The following is an 18,301-nucleotide window of genomic DNA, read 5'->3' on the forward strand; positions in this document are numbered from 1 at the left end:
TTAGGTCTCTTATGGTTTCTTGAAGTAGCTTTTTATAGTTTTCTTTGTAGAGGTCTTTTGTGTCTCTGGTAAGATTTATTCCCAAGTATTTTTAATAAAATATATATTTTTTAAAAATGCCCTGTCTCCCCTACACATGGCTGAGCCACTCCTGGGCTGGGGGAGGCAAGATGACCTCAGCTTCTGGGCCATATCAAGATGGTTGGGAGAAGTGCCCAGGACAGAGGCTCTGTGTGCAGGGAGCTGTGAAGGCAGTGTCTCTATCTCACTTTTGTCCTGTCCTGTCTAACAAGACATAGCAAAGACATCTATGCAACTTGGAACAAAATCATTTGAAAAGGGTGGGTGGGGCATTCTGAAGTCCATACTGTGCCTGAGTGCCCTCATTTCTACCAGCACATGCCAGGTCCAGGTGGTACCAGAAACCCTCAGGAAAGAGCTAGAGGAAGAGAAGTCACACTCCAAGCTGTATGAGGCTGAGTACTGGAAGGCACACTGGCACCAGCTGGCTATTGCCCTGAAATTTAAAGAGGAGGAACTGCAGACACTCCAGAGACAGAGGGGGCTTTGGCCTCCCCAGGTAGGTGCTGTCTATCCTCTTCCTGTCCCTCCACTTGAAACACAACTCCTTCCACCCCATTCTGTCTTTTACCACTGCCCTGTCTTTTACCACTACAAACCAAGTAGTCTCTTACCCCTTCACAGAAGTGCCCTAGCTTTATTCTTCATTTATTTCTCTTCTTCATCTGCCTCCTCCTCCTGCCCTATCCTTCATTCATTCGTTCAGCATGCATTTATTGAGCACCTACTATATGCTGGCTCTCCTCTGTGGTCAGGAGAACCAAAGTTGGATCAGACCAGTCCTTTTTCCCCAGAAGTCATTATAATATGCCAGGGGAGGGAAGAGACACTATGGGAGCTGAGAGAAGGGGCAGCAGTCAGGAAAGGGCTCCCCAGAAAGGTGATGACTGAACTTCTGAACCCTCAGTGAAGGGTGAACAGATGTTTACCTAGAGGAGGGGAGGTAAAGAGGGAACAGCACATGCAAACCGCCATAGAGGAGAGAAATGGGTGAAGTTGTTTATAAATAGTCCCTTACCCAACTGACAAGTGGAGGGTTAGTTACTGTGAGATGTGGGATAGGGACCAGATCAAAGGCTTAAGTGTTCCAGGCCTTGTCCACCCAGGCTTAACTCCAGTTTGGCAACTACCTCCTCCTGCTCTCCTGGGCAAAGGTGTGTGTGCACATGCAAGCAGACACACAGGTACACATATGGATACTCAAACATGGGCACACATACAGACATGAAAAGACCTGTACACAAAGACATACACAGACATGTGCATGCACTCACCAAGATACATACCCAGACACACTCAGACACATACCTAGAGACAAGCACACACACTCAGATGCACACACACAGACACACTCTCACAGACACCAAGAGGTAGAAATGTAATGTTGGCCGGACTGGTACTGAATCACTCCCATGCATGGGACTCCCTACAGAGCTAATCTGTTGATCTGTCTGGAAGGAATGGGAAAGAAGGTCTCAGCAGCAGTGCATGGCTCACTTAGGGCCTCAGTTCCTCATCTATAAAAAGGCAGGGTTGTTCTAAATCAGCATATTCAGTCTGGAGTCCAGAGCCTCACTTTAAGAGGGTGGTTAGTTTCTCAAGGGAGCAAATTTGCAGTAATGATCTGGAACTGTACGACATTTATACAGAATAAAATCTCAGTTTTTGTCTGTTTCTCAAACCAGATTGTCAGGGGTTATAGGATATATTCTCAGGCCCTGGAATGACTATATATTCTTTAAAAGGGTATGGGTATGAGTCAAGCTGGAGGACCTGGAGTGGAAGGTGTCAACCAGAAGGTATGGCACAGAGTGACTGAGGGCTGGGCCCACTGGCAAGTTCACACTGGGACAGGAAGTGGCACCCTAGGAGCCATCTGTCAACAACATGCAAATGATGTGAAAACTCATTCTAATTTGGGCCCCCAGCTCTAGGGCTTCCTAGCCCCTCAGAGACTACCCAGGCCACTTATCCTTTCTTCCCAGACCCTGGGATGCCAGCCCCAGACTCTGGTTCTGGTTCAGTGAGCAGGTGGGTGTCCCAGTGAGGGTGACAGGGGCCCTGGGAGGAGCAGAGATGGGCCACACTCACAGCAGCATTCTTCCAGCAGTGTGGAGGCTCTCAGGGAGATGGGACAGCAGCTAGATAGGATTCCAACATTAGGAGCTCTGGTAGCATAGTGCCTAAGGCACTTGACTGCTAACCAGAAGGCTGGCAGTTCAAACCCACCAGCCTCGGAAGGAAGGTTGGGCAATCTACTTCTGTAGTGATACTGCCTCAGAAACCCAAGGAGGGGTTGCTATGAGTTGAGTCTGACTCGACGGCACATAACAACAACAACAACACAGCGTCAATATTTGGCTGGCCAAGGGGTGAGAGAGCCTGTGTCTCCGGAACTCTCTACCTCCACTCCCATCCCTAACTGCAACCTCCTTCCATCCCTACCCTCTTTCTATCTCAATTGTCTGTCTTCCTTTTCAATCCCAGGGTTTAGTGGTCTTCCACACCCAAAAACTTAACTGACATCTAGTCAATTCTGATTCATAGAGACATATATAGGGGTCTTGGAAACTGTAATCTTTACAGAAACAGACTGCCACATCTTTCTCCAGGAGACTGGCTGGTGAGTTCAAACCACAGACCTTTTGGTTAGCAGCTGAGCACTTTACCACTGTGCTACCAGGGCTCCTTCACTGTCCCCAAATTAGTGGTTATGACTGTGAGATCCTGAATGCGAGTTTAAATCCTGGCTCTACAACATACTAGCTGTGTGTCTTCGGGCAAGTTACTTCATCTCTCTGGACCTCATCTCTAAAAAGGAGAACAATACAATTCCCTGCTCTCACTGGGCGGCCATGAGGATTAAATGCAACTGGTGTGTAAAGGGCTTAGACAGTTGGTACGCGTTGGTTCATGGAACATCAGCTACTACTGCTACACCCCTCATGCTGCTGTAGCGTGGCTGCTTTGAGGAGAAAGTTCCCTTTAAAATCAGTTGCCACATGGGATGTGAAGCCTTCACCCCCAACTTGCTTCCTGCCACCTTCCCTGTTGGATAGTTTAGGTGTAATTTGGGATCTCAGGGGACCTAGCTACTCTTTTGTCTTATGTTTCTCCTCATTTGACTCCAGGACCCTGACACAGCTACAGAGAGGCTGGAGTGCCCACAGGAGGAACTACTATGAGTGGGGCAGGTGGGTGCTGCTCAGTGAGCCCCCAGGTACCTCATCCACATCTGGGCGAAGGAGGGCAGGCCTGCATCCAGGCTGAAGATCGGGCTCCTTTATGCAGGCCGGGCACTGCCCAGACCAAAGAGCCTGGGTGGGGGTGGAGTGTCTGCAGGTGTGATAGGATGGGGGGGGATTCAATCTACCCCCTCACTACCCCTCCCTGGTCAGGGACAGGAGCAGGGTGCAGGCTCAGAAGAAGGAAAACCACCCACTGGCCACTGAGATCCAGAGAAAGAAGGTGGGGAGGAATTGGGGGTTGCCTGGGTGGGGTGGTCCCCACCTGGGGCCAGGGTCCCCCAGCAACCCTTCCTGATGATCTTAGAACCCTCCCCAAACCTGAAATCAGGGACCTAGTACAAAAGTACGGGAGGCCTAGGCTCTGCCAGTCACCAGCCCCTTCTCATGGGTCCTCAGGTTTCCTGTCAGTATAAATAATGGGCCCCAGCTCCCTGCTTTGGCTCCTGCCATCCCTGGGGGCCTAGGCCAAGGAGTGTATCCACAACATACGAAATGCAATGTGAGCTGGTTGCCTGCTGGCAGGGGTTGGACTTGGAGTGCCAGCTGGCATCAGAACCTGTAGCACCAGCTGGCTAGGGTTGAGGGTCGGGTGCCCCAGGCTAGTGTGGCCTGGTGCTGCCCATACCCCAAGGAGAGGGACCTGAAAACTTGGATCACCCAGCCTAGCCCCAGGACAGAAAGTGACGGCCCCAAGAGTAGACCAGGTGCCTGAGTCACAGCCACCTACCCTCTCCCCACAGGCACAAGCCCTAGCAGAGACCCCAGGCTGGCTCCCAGAGTCTTTGAAGGGAAGGTGGGGTCCATCCCCAGCCCAACCCATGCAGCCTCTATGGAAGTGTGGCCCAGCTTGTCTCTGGGCATTGGACTGGCATTTCCTGAGTGGGCCCTGGCCAAGCCCCACCCATTCCCTTCAGCCTGCAGCCCCGCAGTCTGTGGTGAGGCTGCTGTGAACTCTTCCCTGGCCCATCAGGCTGCAGTGTTTCCAAGTGCACAGATTCTGGTTCTCATTCTGTACAACTGGCAGAGCAGTCTTGGACAAGCTCCTTCTGTCTCTGAGACTCACATCTCACACTAAGAGTGGTGTTGTATGTACTCTGAGGAGTTCTAACAATCAGGGACCCTATGACCCTAATCAGTTTACCTATAGGGTTACTATTCCTGGGGCCACAGTGTCACCAGCTCTGGGTTTGTGGAGAATTCTAGACAAGTGACACTCAGAATGGGGTGGGGGTGGAGGGGTCAGGGTCCAGCAGCTTCTCTGCCTCACAGTCCCCAGGAGCTGCCAGAGCCAAGGCCTGCAGAGGAGCTGGAGTGTCCAGGGTGGGCACTGTCACAGTCAGAGGGAGAAGCTCAGGGGCAAGCTGGGGTGGGGCTGCTGCAGCCTCTGCCACAGGTGAGAGCTGGGCAGGGGCAGTCCTTTGGCCCTCTTTGAGATCAACTGGGGGCTGGGGCTAGAGATGGAGCTTCCTCGGTAGAGGATGTGGCTATGGTCTCCATTTGCTGTGTGGATCAGGCTAAGACTACTCTGGGTCCTTATTTGCAGGACCTGGAGGAGCCAATCCTGAGGCAACCTGGAGAGGGAAAGATGAGGCCTGAGCCCTGGGAGGCAGGGGGTGATATGGGGCTCTGGCCACATCCTGGCTTAGCAGCCAGTGCTTGAACAGATGGGCTAAAAGCTGAGGGCCAGACTGCCCTCCCCTTGCCCAGTCTCAGTGGTGGCCTTGGGGGGAGGGCAGGCACTCCCCCCTTGGCAGGGTGGACCCACCATCATTATGAAGCAAGCGTATTGGAGACCAGGGCTCATGGGCCCAGCCCTGAGTACAGGAACCCTATGCAGGGAGGCAGAGGGAGGAGGAGACCACCCTGTTCAAGGTAGAGGAAGATGTGGAACCCTGAGTCTGCTCTTGGGGTGCCCTAAGGCTGAGCAGTGCCCCTTCTTTGGGACAAGGCAGAGTACCAGGAAAGCCCCTGTGGGAATGGGGCTCTGAGACCAGGGTAGGGATGCTCTTAGGGAAGCATCAGAGCAAGCTAGGAGCTAACCCCCTCCTACCCCCAGACTTCCCTGCAGGAAGTGGGCTCAGAGCTGGCCCAGATGCGGGCTGAGCTCAAGAAGGTCTGGGACCTCCTGAAAGCTCGGGACTTGGAGCTGGAGGTTCAGCAGCGGGCCCTGGAGGCTGCCCAGAGCCAGGTGCTCTGTACCCCCCACCCCAGCCCTGTGTGCCTCTGCCAGTCTCCCCCATGCCCAATTCCACCATGGCCTTCAGTATTCCCTTTGCCAGATTCGGCCAGTCAAGTTCCTCCTGAGCCCTTGCTGCCCCCTAGGGAGGGCTCAGGCCCGGAATATACTCACTGTTCCATTCTTCTCCTCCCACCCTCAGCTGGCTGAGAGCTGTGCTGAGAAACAGGCTAGAGCAGCAGCTGAGAACTCTGGAATGGGAGCTGGTGGAAAAGTGAGGACCATGAGGACAGGGGGTCCTGGACCTGAGGGGCTCTGAGAGGAGAAAACCCATTTTCTCTCACAAAGAGGCTTACCAGCCCTCTCCTGAGGATTTGGGGCCAGTGGGAGGGGGGCATTTTGTAACATACTGGTAAGTGAGCTCTCTTATCCCCTCTGGGAAGGATGGAACTGAAGACACAGGATGTCTCTCCTGGTCTTGCCTTCTCCTCTCTGAAGTCAGGGGGTGGGGGAATCAGGACTTGTGGGTTCTGGGCCTGGGGTGGAAGGAGTGTGGCCTTCAGAGATGAGGGAGGAGTCCTGGGCTCATATCATCAGCTCCACCACTGACCAGCTCAGTAAGCAAGCCTTGCCTTTTCTCAGCCTGTTTCCTCATGTGTAAAATGGGCACAATAACAGCACCTACATCCTAGGGTTGGTCTGAGGGTGAGACTCACAGAAGGTAAGGCACCTGGGACAGGGTCAGATTCACCGTCCCCTCAGCCTCCTCCATATCTGGGTCTAGTTGGGCTGAGTCATTATTCTTTATATGCCGACTCAAGTCTTCATCTTTGACGTCCTGCGTGGAAAGCTAGCTGGGGTGGGGGCTTCTGTGCTTTGCTTTGGCTGCTCTTTGGGAACCCGAGGGAAGGGGATCAGAGCCACCAGTGGGGCTTGGGAGACTCCCTGGGTTCTGACCCTCAAGCTAAGCACTATGTCTCCAGGGAGCAGGAGCAACTCCAAGTATTGCGGGTTCTAGCACTGAGAGGACAGGAGCATCTGGCCACCTCCCAGCCCCTGAAGATAGCATCTGGGGTTCTCCAGAGGGGCAGGAGGGGCAGACTCTACCTTCCTGTGGGACCCAGGTGCAGTGCCCGTCTTGGTCTCTCCATCTGCAAGTTGAAGGGGTAGAAATAGAAGGCTCAAAGGGGGCTTCCAGCTTGAGCCTTTGCTGGTTTCTAAATGAATTCGAGTTGGCCTCCCTTCCCTGGGTGGAATTGGAGCTACTCCATGCCTGGGGACTTGGGCCTGCCTCTCTGTAGTGTCAGCCTCTGCCTCATCTGCCCCTAGACCTCAACCACAACCCTGGAGCCACAGAGGAGAAGAGCATCAGAGAGAAGCCAGAAGCCAGGGGCAGTGACCAGCCTGGAGAGGAAAGATGGTGTGGAGCCTGTGGCCCAGAGTCACCAGGGAACAGCCTTATAGCCTCACTCTGCAGCACCAAAGATTGAGGTCAGCCCCTTGCCTACCACCTGTGAGCTGGGTGGTCCTGGTACAGAGGGGCTGGATTGGTATGGACTCCTTGGGGAGAGGGAGGGCCTTATGGCTATGTTTTTAGCCCCCAAGGTCAGGGTCTCTGCCAGGCCTGGGGCATGGGACCTGCCATAGGCAGCTACAGTCAGGGGCCTCCCTGGCAGAAACCTCTCCTTGTCCTCTGACCACCATGGGGCTTGGGGTGCCCTTTTTGGCATAATGTTGCTGCTAATGTTCCTGATTTTTGGTGGATGAGGCCCTCTGGCCCTTTGAGTTTGGCCTGACTGGGTGGCACATAACAACAACAACAACAACAACAACAACAACAACAACTGCAGCTAGGAGCAGAGCTGGGGAGGGAATGGCCAGAGAGGGTGCTGAGGAGGAGCTAGGGTGGCCCACTCAGTATCAGCCAAGAGTACCCTCCAGGGTGAAGGCCTTGGGCACCAAGCTCTAGACTTTTCCAAGTGAGTTCTTAATTACTTGTGCCTTAAATCACACTAGTCCCCCGGAGAAGGGAAGTAACTTGCCATAGGTCACACAACAAAACAGCAGCAAGGTCCCTTGGTCCCCTATCCTGGCCTCAAAAGGTGGTCTCTCATTTCACACTGTGTTCTTAAAGAGCTCTGGTGGTGTAGTGGGTAAAGCATTTGGCTGCTAACCAGAAGGTTGGGAGTTCAAACCCACCAGCTGCTCCACTGGAAGAAGAGGAGGCAATCTATTTCTGTAAAGATTTATAGCCTTGGAAACCCAATTGAGTCTGAATAGACTCAATGGCAGTGGGTTTAGTTTGTCTTTTTTTTTTATTCTAAGCTTGAGATTATGGGTGGTGCAAATATTAAGGTTGGCAGTTTGAATCCACCCACACTCACCTCAGGAGCTCTGGTGGTGTAGTGTCTAAGGCACCTGACTGCTAATCAGAAGGCTGGTGGTTCAAACCCACCAGCCACTCCTTGGAAGGAAGGTGGGGCAATCTACTTCCATAATGATACCATTTCGGAAACCCAAGGAGGGGTCGCTATGAGTTGGGTCCGACTCGATGGCAGTGTTTTGTTTTTTTTTTTGAGAGTCACCTGGGAGAAAGGCCTGGTGATGTGCTTCTGAAAGGTCACAGATTGAAAACCCATGGCACGCAGTTCTGCTCTGACACATGTGTGGTCACCATGATTTGGAACTGATTCAGAAGGCAGCTGGCTTTATTCTGAGCCTGATCATCTTTGAAGCTGCTCTGGTGGTACAGTGGCAAAGGCATTCAGCTGCTAACCAAAAGGTTGGTGGTTTGGGCCCACCAGCTGCTCCACAGGAGAATGGTGAGGCAGTCTGCTTCTGTAAAGATTTATAGCCTTGGAAATTCTATGGGGTCGCTATGAGTCAGAATCGACTCGATGGCACTGGGTTTTTAAAATTTTTTTGGGGACCATTTTTAGTAGCCAACAAGGAGCTGTGGTGGCACAGTGCCTGTTTTGGTTACTTAGTGCCACTCTGACAGATAATACCACAAATGGGATGGCCTTAACAAACAGGAGTTTAGTCTTACAATTTGGAGGCTTTAAGTCCAAGTTCAGAGTGCCAGGCTCTAGGGGCTGGGTGAAAGCCCTTCAACCTTGGGGTCCAGCTCTGTCTCCTGCTCCCAGCCCACTGGAGCTAGAGGCATTTCTTCACTGAGACAGCTGCTGGCTGCTGAGGCTGACAAGCCCCAAGGCTGACAAGTAAAAAGGCACAGTCCTGATATTATCAAACCACAGGGCAGGCCATTAACTTAAGTCCATTGTAAGTCCCAAGGCTGGCAGAGCGTAGCAGGCTGCTGAGCAACGACATGGCCACATGCAGGGTCCAGGTGTGCCATAGGCTAGAGACCATTCCCAAAGGCTTCTCCTTATATACAGGAAGCAGACCACATCCCAAAGGCAGCTACTCAGCTGCTTGTGGTAGATCCCACCATGGAGTTTATTGCCAGTCTCATCATGGGGAATAACTACCACCAGCTGCCCAACCACTCAACCAGGCACAGCCAAGCTGACACACAAACACAACTACCACAGTGCCTAAGGCATTTGTCTGCTAACCAGAAGGTTGGTGGTTCAAATCCACCAGCTACTCTGCAGAAGGAAGATTGGAAATCTACTTCCATAAAGATTTACCGCCTTGGAAACCCAATGGAGGTCGCTATGAGTTAGAATCAACTCAATGGCAGTGGGTTTGGTTTGGTTTGGCTTTTAGTAGCCAACAACTCTTCCAGGCATTCCCCTCCAAGTCACCTGGCCACTCTTTTTCTAATCTTGTTTTGTTGTTGAAAATACATACAGCAATACACCAACACAACAATTTCAACATGTACAATTCAGTGACATTGATTACATTCTTCAAGTTGTGCAAGCATTCTCACCCTTCTTTTCTAGACTGTTTCTCATCCATTAACATAAACTTTCTGCCCTCTAACCTTCCTATCTAACATTTAGAGTTGTTGTTGTCAGTTTGATCCCATACAGATAGTTCTTTAAAAGAGCACAAGGCTTAAGGCAGACATTCCTTACTAATTAAGCTAAACTATTGTTTGCTTTAAAGACTTCAGGGGATGTTTTTGGTTTAAGCTTTAAAGATTATCTCAGGGAAACAGTTTCAGAGTTTCACCCAGCCTCAGTAGCTCCAGCAAATCTGGATTCCATGAGAATTTGAAATTCTGTTCTGCATTATTATCCCTTTTGATCAGGATTCTTCTATTAGAATCTTTTAAAAATACCTATTTTATTTGTGTTGTTACTATTGAGAATATACACAGCAGAAATACACCAATTCAGTAATTTCTGTGGGTACAATTCAGTAACATTGATTACATTCTTCGAATTGTTCAACAATTCTTGTCCTTCTTTTCTGGACTGCTCCTCATCCATTAATATAAACTCACTGCTCCCTACATTTTCTATTTAATCTTTCAAGTTGCCGTTGTGGTTGTGACTTTGATCCCATATCAATAATCAAATCAAATTCACTGCCGTGGAGTTGATCTGACTCATAGTGACCCCTCCTTGGGTTTCTGAGGCAGTATCACTACAGAAGTAGATTGCCCAACCTTCCTTCTGAGAGGTGGCTGGTGGGTTTGAACCACCAGCCTTCTGGTTAGTCAAATGCCTTAGGCACTGTGCCACCAGAGCTCCTTGATCTCATATAGACAGGTCTTAAAAAAGCTCAATGCTCAAGGCAGAGAGTCCTTACTAGTTAAGCTAAGCTATTGTTTGGTGTTGAGAACACTTCAGGAGATATTTTTGGTTTAAGGTTTAAAGATTATCTCAGGGAAATAGCTTCAGGGGTTCATCCAACCTCTCTGCCTTCAAAAGGATTCCATGAGAATTTTTCATAAGAATTTGAAAAATTTAAATATTGTACATATTAGATTTCATCACAGAAAAGTTGTCGCGGCCGGCGCGACAATACTAGAACAGGGAGTAAGAGAATGAGTTAAGAATTAGAGAAAAGTTAAAGGATGGGAACGGGAGGGACACTCAGAGCCATTGCAAAGCAGTGCCAACTTTATTATGATTCTTCTCAAGATTATATACAGATTGAATAAGGAAAGGATATGAAAATAATATAATTAACAAGTTACAGATTAAAATCAATCATACTCGTTCCCGGGACATTCACGTCACCACAACTCAAATTACTATGACTCAAGTCACCATGACCTCCTAAATTCCAGCCTCATTCTTCTATATAATTATGTTCCCTATAAATCTTATGATCCCTATTAACTTACTAACTTTAGATTGGCTTCTGTATACTCTGGTTCAACTAAAGTTATGCCCCTTTTGCACCTGCTATTTCTCTGAACACCACAAGGGAGAAAATGGCTGATGGTGTGCTAAGAGCAGGGCTCAACCTTCAGGGACACTTAAGAGCATCAACCCACAAGACTTAGGGCCCATAATCCTTATGGGGACATTAAGAGTATCAACCTATTTATGGGAGCCATTGCTCAATTAGTCACTTACCATGTCCCAACAGTCCTTTAAGACTTAGGGCTCTCCACAAAAAGTATTACAGAATCATTATAAAAACTTTCTAATATAAAATTTTGCAGAGTAAGTAGAATGGAAATGTAATGAAAAGCACAAGAAGAAAAGGAAATAATGTAAAAATTTCAGTAGCTAAAGAAGAGTTTGTTCACATTTTGCTTTTTAAAAAAATAATTTGTTGTCCTTGAGAACATACACAGCAGGAACATACACCAATTCAAGTTTCTACATGTACAGTTTAGAGACACTGACTACATTCTTTGAGTTGTGCAATCGTTCTCACTCTCCTTTTTTGATTTGTTCTTACCGTTAACATAAACTCAAAAAACAAAAACAAAACAAAAACCTCACTGCCATGGAGTCAGATCTGACTCATAGCGACCCTCTTTGGGTTTCTGAGGCGGTACCTCTACAGAAGTAGATTGCCCAACCTTCCAAGGAGTGGGTGGTGGGTTTGAACCACCAACCTTCTGGTTAGCAGTCAACTGCCTTAGGCACTACACCACCAATGCTCCCTAAAGTTTGGATTCCACAAGAATTTGAAATTGTTCTGCATTTTGTCCCTTAATCAGGATTCTTTTATGGAATCTTGGATCAAAACATTCAGTAATAGTAGCTGGGTACCATCCAGTTCTGGTCTCATGGTAAATAGGGCAGTTAATGGAAGCAATTGGCCTCACATTCCTGATTCTCCATCTTCCTCTGTTGCTCCAGGTGAATAGAGACCAATTGTTGTACCTTGGATTTATTTTTTCGATCTTCTGTTTCCTCCCTGCTGTGTGTTTCCTTTCTCTACAGAACTCTCCCTAACTCTGTCACTGAACACCCCACCTACTGCCTTAACTGAAGCAGTTTCGCAGAACTGCTGTCATACTGTGGAGGGTACAAACTTCTCAGGGTTGATTAGCTATTCCTGGTGCCCACCATGGCTTTCTGCAAAATGTTCTCTGCCTTCCCTCCCTGCCTCCCACAGGCTGCTGTGGGGGCTCTCAAGTTGTTACAAGACTCCATCTCCAGCCCCAGTTGACTGATCCAGGGCTGGGTACATGAGCCAAACAGCCCATGGGCCCCTTCCTGGGATCACTGGATTTGGGACAAGAGTGCAGCCTTACCAGGGTTGAAGACTGGACACATAAAACTGGGGAAATGCCAAGTGCCCTGTTTTTCACTGCATGGAAGAAACTGGATTTCAGTGATAGCAAGTCCACTAATTCCCAGAAAACGGAATTAGGATGGGACATTTCAGTTCAGCCCAGGGTTCTTGCATGGAATAGACACAAACTCGACCTTTGGCGTGGCCATCTTAACTTGCCCTGTGGTGTATGCAGCAGGGTAAGCCAGTATTTAAAGAGAGAGGAATTGCTTCCATGGGCAGAACTTCTAGGCCCTTCCGGAGGCCAGTGTGGGAGCCACTGTGGGAGCCCAGCCCTTGGGCTCCTCCAGACAGCTAGATGTGTCAGAATAAATCTCTTATTTCTGCTTACAGTTGCCTGAGTGGTTTTTGTTGTTTGCTAACAAAGGGAGAAACTCATCCTGCCCTTCCTGGTCCTCCTGGAAGCCTCTCCTTAAGACAAGACCATCTAACCTCGACCAAGTGTCACTGTTGGAAACCCTGCTGTTTTCCCCAAAGCTCCTGCTTGTTTTGTTTTCCTGGCACACAGGCAGCTCACCTCACTCCAATGAAGGGAACTCCAGCTGCTCGTCAGGGACATCCACTCCGCTGTCTCCCTGGCCTTCCTATCTGCGCCCATACCATGTGCAATCTGCGAACGCGAGTTTGCCTCTCAGGATCCAAGCTTAGCTGGGCCACCAACTGTTCTATTCCTGCGACCCGTCCCTGGTCAGTCCTTTCAGTGGTGATTGCAAACCTCCACAGCCCCCTCAGTTACCACTTCCGCTTTCTTTCAGTTTCAGACTCAAAGGCTCCTTTCCTGGGGGCGGGGCCCAGTGCGGTTTGGGGTCCTCTCTTCCCTTCTGTCCATTGCAATTATCGAAGGTCATTCGCAGTCGCCCCGCCCCCTGTCTCCATTGGTTTACCGGGGACGCGTGACCCAATCTTGGCCAATGAAGTAGGAGGGGAGGTCTGCTGCGAGCGCTCCGAAAGCTTTCCTTCGCCGGCAGAGGGCTGGTTTGGCCCCGCGATTAGGCTCAGAATGTTGTTGTTGTTGTTATATGCCGTGGAGTCGGCCCCGACGCATAGCGACCCCTCCTTGGGTTTTCGAGGCAGTATCACTACGGAAGTAGGATTGCCCAACCTTCCTTCCGAGGAGTGGCTGGTGGGTTTGAATCGCCAGCCTTCTGGTTAGCAGTCAAGTGCCTTAGGCACTATGCTACCGGAGCTCCTAGGCTCAGAATAGCAGAGTAGGAATATGGGGAAAACTGAACATCCTATTGATCCTCTGCCTCCTGCTGGTCACCGACCTGGGCTACCTCTCCCTCTCACTGAAGAGAGGTTAAGGGCAGCGATTTTGGAGTCCACTTCCAGCCTTGCCATTCGCTAGATACGTGACCTCAAGCAAGTTAATTCCCCAACCTTTCTGTTCTTCAGTTACTCCATTTGTAAAGTGAACAAAATAATTACCTCCTAAGACTGTCAGCAGAGTATGAAACGAACCAATATAAAGTGCTTAGCACTTGTAATTAGGAGCACTCACTGATGTTGGGTTCGCAGCCTTAATTATTGTCCTAGATTTTCAGCTATGGGACCCCGGGCTAGTTACCCTCTGTGCCTCAGTTCTCTCATCAGCAAAATGGGTGTAACAGTACTCTCTCATAAATGTGTTGATTAAATGAGCTAATTCATGTAAGTAACTTAGAACAGCTCCTGGTATCCTATCAGTATTAAATAATTGGCTGTTTCACAGTCAAGTGTTGCTGTGAACCTTCTTATCCTTGGGGCACACACATAGGAGTGGAAGAGCTCTGGTGGTGTGGTGCCTAAGGCACTTGGGTGCTAACCAGAAGTCTGGCGGTTCAAACTCACCAGCCGCTCCTCGAAAGGAAGACTGGGCAATCTACTTCCCTAGAGAAACCGCCTGGGAGTTCCACTCGATAGCAGTTTTTTTTTTTTTTTTTTCCCGGGCTCCTGCACAAGGACCCTCTGTAGCACAGTGGTTAAGTGGTGTTAAGAGGAATCATCAGCTGCTCCTCAGAGAAAAGACCTAGTGACCTGCTCCCCTAAAGATTTCACCTTAGGAAGCCCTATAAGGCGGTTCTATTGTCCATAGGGTCTCTAAATTGGAATCACCTGGACAGTGCACGAGGAGCTCTGCTGGCATAGTGAGTAAAGCATTTGGTTGCTAATCAGTAGGTTGGTGTTTCAAACCCACCAGCTGCTGCACCATGTTGTTATTTGCCCGTAGACTCCGACCAACTCATAGGGACCCCTCCTTGGGTTTTCCAGGCAGTATCACTGCGGAGGTAGATTGCCCAACCTTTCTTCCGAGGAGTGGCTGGTGAGTTTGAACTGCCAGCCTTCTGGTTTCTGGTTAGCAGTCAAGTGCCTTAGGCACTACGTCACCAGAGCTCTCCATGGGAGGACAGCAATATACTTGCAATCTACTTCCATGAAGATTTACAGCCTTGGAAACCCAATGACGAGTCAGACTCGGAATCGACTCAACGGCAGTGGGTTTTTTTTTTTTTTTTTGATAGCACACAACAGGGTGCGTGCATGCTTAGCTTTACTAATGCCAAAGTGTTTTCCATATTGGTTAGATAATTTACACTTCCCCATCAGTATACGCATGTTCTCATCCTCACCAAGACCCAGTATCGTACTTCAAAAATGTGTGCCAATTTGACGGTGTGAAATGGGTTCTTGTGCATTTCCCTCACCACCGAGGTCAAGTCATACTTGCCTTTCCTTTTCTGAAAAATGCCTGTTCAAGACTTTCTCCCTTCTTCCCTGTTTTTCCTTAACATTAATATACATTTTAAAAGTATATCCTAGCTATTACTACATTGTTAATTATGTATTCTAAGTATCATCTCCCAGTTTGTGGTCCTTTCATTTTCTTTATGGTGAAATTTTTTTGGGGGTCAAGTTTGAGAACTCCTTATCACAAGGTCTCTGAGATACTCTCCTATATTTTCTTCTGTTAATTGGAAATGGAATGGAATTGCAGTGGCCTCGCGCCTCAATCCTCCCGAAGTCTCCATCTCTATCAGCGAGTCTTACTTAGCTGCCACTTCTCCCTCAGCAGGCCCCACCACCACCCACCATACAGTCATTAAGCACTGTTTCCATCTCAGATGTTTCTGGACCCTAGTTCCTCTTCATCCTCTCAGCTCCCTCCTGGACAAGGTCTGAGATCTTAACCACCATGTATGTGGAAGCCCGTGGATTGTTACAGGAAGTTGTGAGGTGTGAGACTAACAACTGATTAGCAGTTAATTAAAATTCTGAGAGGTTGGTTATTTCTTTGAAAAGATTTCAAAACGAAAGAGGTTCAAAACTCTCCCACCGTCACCCTTATTCTCTTCTGAGGCAGAGAAAAGGGGTCCCATTAGGTTGCCTCAGCAAAGTGCACAGAGGTGCCAGCCCATCTGATTGAAATCAAGCTCATGTCACCCCTGGGGAGATGCTGTAATCCATGGAGGGCAATTACAAACAAATTCACTCAGCACTTTATCTCTCTGAATGTTTCTTTTGGTCTTGCCAAATCCTTTGTTGTACCTGTGGGAGTATGTACCATGCAAACAGGCTGAGAACTCTAGGTCAAGGCCTGAGTTCTAGTGGCAGTGACTCCAGGGGCTGGGTGCTCAGCATATCTCCTGGCTTCACATCTTGTCAGAGATCAGAGATGCTTTCTAGAAAAGCCACCTTTTAAGTCGATGTTCTGGTTTAAACATGTTGGCAGTGCCCTGATGCTCAGGGGACAGAACCCTAATCCCTAAGGCTAGCATCTGCTCTGACCCCAGCCTCACTCTTGTCCCAACCCTCCCCAAGCTTGGCATTGGCCACCATTCCCCACACCAGGCCCTTGGATACTATGATGTTTCTGTATCCATCAGTCCCTCTGCTAGGAATACTCTTCCTCCACTTGCCCATTTGGCAAACAGATTCTTCCAACTTAAATGTTACCACCTCTGGGAGGCCTTCTAGAGATTCCAGAAAGAGCAGCTCCAACTTATCTGCCTATGGTATCCTACTCTTCAGTCTTGGCATGCTGTACTGGAAGTAATCGGTTTGCCTACATAATGTCCATTTCCTAGCCAAGACTGTGAGCTCTGTAAGTGCAGGGACCACAGCTTATTCTTAGTGTGGATGTGGCAGGATGAGCTCAAAAAGGGTTTTGCTAAATGGGAAAAGGGCTTCCCTGACTGTGTGCTTGCAAGGACAGTGGTATGACACCTCTGGAGTTAGTTCTGGTAACCAGGCAATGCTTGAGTCCCCTGCTAATACTGAAGATATGCTCAGCATGAGTGAGCCGTCTGGGGGAAGGAAGAGGAAGCAGTGACAAGGAGAAGCGTCAGGAAAATCTGGGGAGCAGAGGAGCTGCTCAGCCACTCCCTTTCTATTTAGAAGGATCCACTTCTCCCGTTACCGCCCAATGGAAGACTCACCCAAATCAACCTAGAGAGATCTGCTTGTGTGAAGAGGTAGAGGTTTATTGAAATATAAACATTCGAGAGCATGTAAGATAGAAAATAACCACAACATATACAGACACTTGCTTCAAGGAGACGTCTGAGGTATTTTTATCCACCGCCTAGGCTACCCATGTGCTATCACATTTTCCTGGTTAGAAAACATACACGGGTGGGAGGGGGAGGGGTGGAGCTGCCCTGGCCACCTGCTTACCGTGCGGCCTTCAGGATCGCACCTTAGGGAAAGCACCTCCTGGGTCAGGGCCCCACTCTCGGGGCACCTGCTGGCACCACCACACTTGGGCCTCTGGCTGAGACGCTGCTGCTGTCCTTAAAGGCAGCAAGGGTTCGTTCAGAGGGTGAGGCTGGGCAAGCGGCCTAGGGGAAGGGGAAGGACCCAATGACCAGAAATAGTACACTGTCCCTGTGTGCTCTGGATGGGAAGAGTCCATCCTTTGTGACCAAACCCCTGAGAAAAACGCACTGGCCAAATGTCTGAGACACCTTCAAGTGGGCCAGGGCTAGCCAAGCAGGCCTCTCCCTGGCACCAGATCCCAGGTGCCCTTCCTCACCCACACCCTGCACATGCTTGGTGTGTATGACTTCTGAGGCCAGAAGAGGGTCTGCCCCAGTGCATGGAGCTGTGAGAGTGTGTTTGTGTGGGAAGAGTATGGAGAGGGGAGAGAATATGTAATCCAGCAGAGGTGCTGCTTACCAGGCTGAGGTATCTGTTTTGTGCTCAAACTTTTTATTTTCCTTTCCTTTCCTAGACAGGTTTAAATGCTAGCTGTGCCATGGGCTTGTGCTGGTGTGGTCCACCACCGCCACCGCCACTGCCCTACGATGTCACAGTGGATGGTGCTCAGTATACTGCACACTTCAGGGCCTAGATGACTGAGAGGTGAGCCTTGTGCAGGAAATCACCTTTTCTTCACAACAAAAGAGCAATTGCCCCACCTCAGGGTCCAAGGGGAGAGACTGGGCTCTCGGCATTGCCTCATTCCCTTGGCAGCTTGACCTGTTGCAAGGCCAGCAAGGACCTCAGCCTCCATGGCTGGTTCAGGTCCTGAGGTGGGACTGTTGAGTGAGGGGAGATGTCCTGCCCCTATATGGGTGGGGCTAGGGAAGGGGTCCACAACAAGTCCTGCTTTGGCAGGAAATGGTGATTTCAGGCCCTGATTGGTGTGAGAGAGGGACTCTCCACCCACCTCTTTCCCCACCACTATGATCCCTGAGTCTTCTTTCTCGCCTGCCTCCCCCACCACCTCACTGGGGTCTCAGGGAAGGGCTGAGGGGCTGGGGAACCAAATCGTTTGTTTGGCTTTGGGGGTGATCTGCTTTCAATTCTTTGGTGCTACAACAACAACAATAATAAAAATTTTAAAAATTAAAAAAAAAAAAAAAAGTCAGCAAAACACATATAAAAAAGATTTCAGATATGCAAATACTTCCTGAAGATTCAAACATCAACAATTACAAATCTGAGGTATTTCAATGAACCTGACATCAGCAGGTTTGAGGGGAGGTGGGGGCTGAAACTACCCCATGAGATGAAGGGTGGCCCAAGGGACAAGGGGCTATTGTTGGGAGAGCCAGCCAACAAAGGTGAGAGGGGAGCAGGGGGAAGGTTCAGAGAAGGGTCAGGGTCAGGTGGGTGCCAGGGCATGGGCTGCCTTGAG

Source organism: Orycteropus afer, unplaced genomic scaffold, assembly GCF_000298275.1.
Source record: "Orycteropus afer afer isolate SDZICR_OR568_19922 unplaced genomic scaffold, OryAfe1.0 scaffold00233, whole genome shotgun sequence".
Lineage (NCBI taxonomy): Eukaryota > Metazoa > Chordata > Mammalia > Tubulidentata > Orycteropodidae > Orycteropus > Orycteropus afer.